The 6,968-nt window shown below is 38.8% G+C and overlaps 1 pseudogene across 1 annotated transcript; it reads right to left on the bottom strand.

The window, feature by feature from the left end:
- Positions 1-1,421: 1,421 nt before the first annotated feature.
- Positions 1,422-2,993, bottom strand: LOC147370566 (oxysterol-binding protein-related protein 1 pseudogene; annotated as a pseudogene). Its single transcript, XR_015165351.1, has one exon. The product of XR_015165351.1 is annotated as an oxysterol-binding protein-related protein 1 pseudogene (transcript).
- Positions 2,994-6,968: the final 3,975 nt, after the last annotated feature.

The raw sequence follows: 6,968 nt of genomic DNA, 5'->3' as shown, positions 1-6,968 counted from the left end.
CCCAGAAGAGGAATTTATGGACTTTAATTATATTTTCAAATTTTTGAAGAATATCCAAATTGTCTTCAGTAATAGCTGTCTTTTAAGACTTCACTCCTTAGGTCCTTGAGAAGGATATGTGTGATTTGAAGACAGTTTTTTCTATTAGGTATATTTGTGGGAATGTTTGTGTGTGTGTGTGTGTGTAAGCAAGAAATGAGATAAAGCCAGTACACATAGTAATGAGGGGATAATATAAGCTTAACACGATTATGCTTAGACTCTTTATCAGTAATGTTATCAATTACTAACATAGATTCTTAGCAGGAGGGATGACCACAGGATCTTAAGTCACCTTTAATTCTCTCTCTCTCTTTTTTTTTAGAACATTCTAAAGCCTTTATTAGTATCAGGTAGATTATTTCATTATAACACTTGTTAACTTTGAGACAGCCATTGAAATAACTTACTGGCAGTTACCTAAGGCCCCTAGGAGCAAAATCTCAGTTTGGGGTTGGGTAGATAAATATCATGTGATTAATGTGCCCCAATTAAAGGGGCAAAGCTACTGTATAGTAGGTCTCCGTACATATCTTAAGTACACAGGTGCCTTGCAAACCTGAAATGCACAAGACCTCCTTTTATATAGTTTGATATTTATAATACATGAATACAACTGAGTTTCTCTGGTGGCATTTGCCACTGGAAGTTGAAGCATTTAAAAAGGTTTGTCATTATGTAATGATGGTGCCTAAAACCTCTATTTTTATGGTATTTTTGTGAATTGCTAGGTTTTACACATGTTTTCAAACATACAATTCAAACACCTTTTAATTCTAATGACATTAATTATAGAAAATTGTAAAAGTAAATTCAGAGTACTAAAATAAGCAAATGAAATACCTTTTCCAGCTTCGAATTTTCAAATTAGGAATGTCTCTTCCGAACACTCAGACATTTTTTTTTTCTTTTTAGGGATGGGAGGGGGCAAAATTGAGAGGATTAGTCTAAAGAAAAGCCATCTTTTCAATGTAATCTTTACAAAATGACATACACCTCTATATTTGAGCATATAAACCTTGTATAGGAGAATTTTAAACATTTCAAAGTTAAATCTAAAACATTCAAGCATGACATCATAAAAATATTCAAAATAACTTGATTTGGGTTACTATATAATTCCATAAAGCTAAAGTTACATTTAGGTATAAACCTTCGGTAAATATGGCAACAGCAACCATCAAAAGCATATTTGCCAGCAGTTTCCCATACCTCTGTATAAAATAGTATTCCAAAGAAGCACGACCTAGCAGAATTACCCATTCTTCCTAAGACTTTAATCACTGGTATCACCCTATACCCCACTTCTGTTGGGTGAAGGGCAAATTATCATGAGAGGGTTTTTTCCGTTTTTTTAAAAAAATGAGTAGAAACCAAGGAAGAAAATTTTAAAACATAGGTTTAAGATTTATCTGCAGATGAGTCAAAACGCCCCAACTTGTCTACATTTTAATAAATGTCAGGCAAATTGAAGTAGTTTCTGTCCCAGTAGCTGCCTGAATAAAGCCAGTCCTGGGCTCCGCTGTAGGGATTAGGGCCTTGATGGAACCACCTCGTCTTCCAGTCCTCCTCCGACTTGGACCTGTTCTTGCGGGCCGCTCTCTGTTTCTCCTCGAGTCGCTTTTTTTCTTCACTAGCTTGATCTATCTCCCCGTTCTCCATGGCTCTGATGTCAGGCCGCAGCTTGCAGTCTGTCTTAGGAATCACGCTCTCCATCTCCTTGTCTACTTCATTCAAAACCATTGCAAAGCTAGTAAAATTGTACATCTGGGCTGAGTTCGGAGGCCGCGGGGCTATTCGCCACAGGAGAACGCTCCTGGGGATGACGAACACGCTCTCAGAATCCGGCATTGGCATTTCATCCGACTCCTCAGAAGCGCTCACCTGTTTGCTGTTTTTCTTCTCTTCAGTATTTTTCTTATCATTTTTTTTGTAAGCATCAAACGTGGCTGGGTCAACACTGTACGAACATTCTGTCCATTTCCCGTAGAGGGCACGGAGCTTCTTTTTGCTTTTATCTTGAATGTAGCCTTCAACTTTGTGTAATTCTTTACCAAAAAGGCCGCACGGCTTAAAATTCAACACACATTTATCCCCAGTCTTGTGGTTTGTGATCTCCACGTTGCCGTACTGCTCAATCCAGAGCTTTCCCACGATGATGTTGTGCACACAGCACGTAGGATTCGTCCACGTATATGCTTCATTGTGCTCAAGAAGCTCCAACGTGATGGTTCCTTTGGGTTCTGCTTCTACGCTCTTCCCCCAGAACTTCAGTTTGGGATAGATTGAGCCATGAAAGATGAAATCATTGTTTAATCCTTCAGCATGAAATGCACTAATGGGTGGGTGATGGCTGACCTGCTCAGAGATGAGTCTGAAACCAAGGTCATCTCGAACTAACTCGTAAGTCTCTCCCAGGAGTGGGTTGAAAGGCTTTCCAGTGCGTTCCCACTGCGAGGCAACAGCGGAGACAGCAAATGCAGCCACACACTGCATCCTTTCCACAGGATCAGCGAGCGAACTGGCCTTGTGGATGAGGTATGTATGCTCCATATAGTCAGTGAGTCGCTGGAGGAAGCTCAAAGGCTCATTAAATATAACTGGCATGGTGATCTTGGAGAGTTCCATTCCGATGCATTTTCTGAGGATGCTCCAGATACTGAAGTCATTTCTGGAAAACATACGGGAAGGCAGGCTTGTTCTGACAGTGCATCATAAAACTCGTCCTCACTAAAGATGCTCAGAGGCGGGGAACCTTTAACCAGAGACTGCTCTAATTCGTGATGTTCAGTGGCTACAGTCGCCAGCGCTTCTGATAAAATTTTGTTTTTTTCTTGTTCCTGTTCCAATTTAAAATTCCTCACCTGGGCCGGGGTCGGGGCTCTCCCCGGCGGCGCGCTCCGCCCGGCGCAGCTCGCAGCTCTTGCAAGAACGCGCTCGACCCGTCCCTCCGCCTCCTCTCCAGCCCAGCTGCGAGGCGCGATCCAGGGCGGCACCGCAAGGGCTCTCTAAGTCACCTTCGCGCGGCCCGCCCCCGGCTCCCGGCGAGGTCGAGCAGGGAGAGAGGCGCGGCCCAGGACTAGCGCCCGGGCCGCCCGAGGTCCGCGCTGGCCCTTCGGCCGCACCGCCGCCCTCCGGGACTACAGCCGGCGAATGAATCTAATTCTTTATTGTTGTAGTTCTACTACATTATCTGTTTACTCCAGTCAGACTTTATAGGGAATTATTTTAGTTTAGTCATTACTGTTTCACTTCTCTATGAGCATTAAGAAAGAATTATAATATAAATGACTTTATCAGTTGGTCAGCTCTGTAATTTTTATGCCTTACTTTAAACTCTTTCAGAATTTCTAAAACACTCTAAATCATTAATCACTGACATTGAAGAGTCTGGTATTATGGTTTGGAAGTTCTGTAAAGCAATCCTTTGAGTCCTATTTATATATGACCCAGAGATATGCCCATGTCGTTACATATTTCAGTGACCATATTGCTGAGTTTGTTTACATATTACACCCTTTGCCCTGAGCTCATATTGTATGATCAATGTCACAGTCGGCTGTGCTATATGCAACTGCTGTGAGGGACTCTTGCCATCATCTCAATGGGTACCCCAGAGAGCACCTGTTCCCCAGTGGGACAACATTATCCTGATACAAAATAAATAGGAACATCACAATAAAAAGCTATAAGACAATATCCAGGATGAATATACATGCAAAAATTCTCATCCAAATATCAGTAAACCAAATTCAAGAATACATTAAGAGGACCATATAGCATGACCAAGTGAGATTTATCCCTGAGACGAAAGGATGGTTTAACATACCAAAAGCAAATATAATACTTTATACCAATAGAATACAAGACAAAATAACTTGATCATCTCAGTAGATGCAGAAAATGCATTTGACAAGACAAAAAAAATCCTTTTATGATTAAAAACCCTCAACATACTGGATATAGAAAGAACATACCTCAATAATAACAGCCATATATGACAAATCCGAAGGTAACATTATACACAATGGTGAAAAGTTAAAGGTTTTTATCTAAGATCAGAAACAAGACCAGGAGGCCCACTCCCACACTTAGTCAGTTTAACCTAGAAGTTCTTGCTAGAACAATTAGGTAAGACAAAGGAATCAAAGGATCCAAATCAAAAAGAATGAATAAAAATTATCACTTTTTGCAGATGACAAATGTTTTTTTGTATAGAAAATCCCAGTCAACCATAAAACTGAACTAATCAACAAATTAAGTAAAGTTGCAAGATACAAGGAGAAGGCAATGGCACCCAATTCCAGTACTCTTGCCAGAAAAATCCCATGGATGGAGGAGCCTGGTAGGCTGCAGTCCATGGGGTCGCTAAGAGTCGGACATGACTGAGTGACTTCCCTTTCACTTTTCACTTTCATGTATTGGAGAAGGAAATGGCAACCCACTCCAGTATTCTTGCCTGGAGAATCCCATGGACGAAAGAGCCTGATGGGCTGCTGTCTATGGGGTCGCACAGAGTTGGACATGACTGAAGCCACTTAGCAGCAGCAGCAGCAGCAAGATATAAAATCAACATACAGAAATCAGTTGGATTTCTGTATACTAACAATGAAACATCTGAAAAAAAAGTATCTCATTCACAACAGCATCAAGAATAAGAAAATAACTATAAATAAATTTAACCATTGAAGTGAAAGATCTGTATAATGATAACTACAAGACTTTGTTGAAAGAAATAGAATAAAACACAAAGAAATAGTTAAGTGTCCACACTATCCAAAGCCAAAGATAACACACCTCTCAATTTCAAATTATAGTACAAAGTTACAGTATTTAAAATAATATGGCATTGGCCTAAAAATAGACACATAGGACAAGGGAACAGAATACAGGATTCAGAATTAAATCCTTGCATGTACAGTCAACTAATATTCAACAATGAAGGCAAGAACACCCAATCTTGAAAGGTTAGTCTCTTCTTTCTCTTCTGAGGAAACTAGATTAACACATGCAAAAAAAAAAAAAAGAATGAAATAAGACCTCTAACTTACACCACTCACAAAAATTATTCGAAAATGGATCAATGGTTTAAATATAAGACCAAAAATCATAACACTCCTAAAAGAAACTCTTATTTTTTTTTTTTGATATGACATCAAAATCACAACAAAAGAAAAAGAAATCAACTAAGTGGAACTAAATCAAACATAAAAGTTTCTGCACAGCAAAAGAAACAATCAGTAAGATAAAAATGCAACCTACAGTATAGGAGAAAAATATTGCAAACCACACATGAAAAGAGGCATTAACATCTTATTTATATATATATTTATAAATAGTAAATAATATATATTATTTATATATAATATATAATATAAATAATTATATATATAACTCATACATCTCAATAATCAAAAAATTCATTGCAATTAGCAGATAGACAGGATAGATTTTTCCAGAGGTACCCAAATGGCCAGCAGGTATATGAAGAGATGTTTAACATCACTGATACTCAGGGTAATGGAAATCAAAACCTCAATGAGATACCATCTCACAACTGTTAGAAAGTCTACCATCAAGAATATAAGCAATACATGTTGATGAGATGTGGAGAAAAGGAAATGTAAATTGGTTGAGTGTCTATGGAAAACAAAATGAAGTTTTCTACAAAATTAGAAATATATCTATTACGTGATCCAGAAATTTCACCTCTGGGTATATACCTAAAGAAAGCAAAAGCAGTGTAGTGAAGAGATCTATGCTTCTATGTTTGTTGCAGCATTATTCATGGAGCCAAGGGGAAAATTCCAGTCCCTTATAATGAAAAAATAAAATGGCTGTCTGAGCAGGCCTTAGAAATAGCTGTGAAAAGAAGAGAAGCAAAAAGTAAAGGAGAAAAGGAAAGATATACCCATTTGAATGCAGAGTTCCAAAGAATAGCAAGGAGAGAGAAGCCTTCCTTAGTGATCAATGCAAAGAAATAGAGGAAAACGATAGAATGGTAAAGACTAGAGATCTCTTCAAGAAAATTAGAGATACCAAGGGAATATTTCATGCAAAGATGGGCTCAATAAAGGACAGAAATGGTATTGACTTAACAGAAGCAGAAGATATTAAGAAGAGATGGCAAGAATACACAAAAGAACTGTGCAAAAAAGATCTTCACAACACAGGTAATCACAATGGTGTGATTACTCACCTAGAACCAGACTTATTGGAGTGCAAAGTCAAGTGGCTTTTAGGAAGCATCACTATGAACAAAGCTAGTGGAGGTGATGAAATTCCAGTGGAGCTATTTCAAATCCTAAAAGATGATGCTGTGAAAATGCTGCATTCAATATGCCAGCAAATTTGGAAAACTCAGCAGTGGCCACAGGACTGGAAAAGGTCAGTTTTCATTCCAATCCGTAAGAAAGGCAATAACAAAGAATGCTCAAACTACCACATAATTGCACTCATCTCACATGCTAGTTAAATAATGCTCAAAATTCTCCAAGTCAGGCTTCAACCATAGGTGAACTGTGAACTTGCAGATGTTCCAGCTGGTTTCAGAAAAGGCAGAGAACCAGAGATCAAATTGGCAACATCCTCTGGATTGTTGAAAAGGCAAGAGAGTTCTGGAAAAACATCTGTTTCTGCTTTATTGACTATGCCAAAGCCTTTGACTGTGTGAATCACAATAAACTGTGGAAAATTCTGAAAGAGATGGGAATACCAGACCACCTGACCTGCCTCTTGAGAAACCTGTATGCAGGTCAGGAAGCAACAGTTAGAACTGAACATGGAACAACAGACTGGTTCCAAATAGGAAAAGGAGTACATCAAGGCTGTATATTGTTACTCTGCTTATTTAACTTACATGCAGAGTACATCCTGAGAAACCCTGGGCTGGATGAAGCACAAGCTGGAATCAAGATTGCAGGTAGAAA

This window comes from Bos grunniens, chromosome 6, assembly GCF_055505025.1.
Source record: "Bos grunniens cultivar Pamir isolate PY7600 chromosome 6, Bosgru_T2T1.0, whole genome shotgun sequence".
Taxonomy (NCBI): Eukaryota; Metazoa; Chordata; class Mammalia; order Artiodactyla; family Bovidae; genus Bos; species Bos grunniens.
Note: the sequence above shows the minus strand (reverse complement) of the source record. Positions and strands in the feature narration are given on the sequence as shown.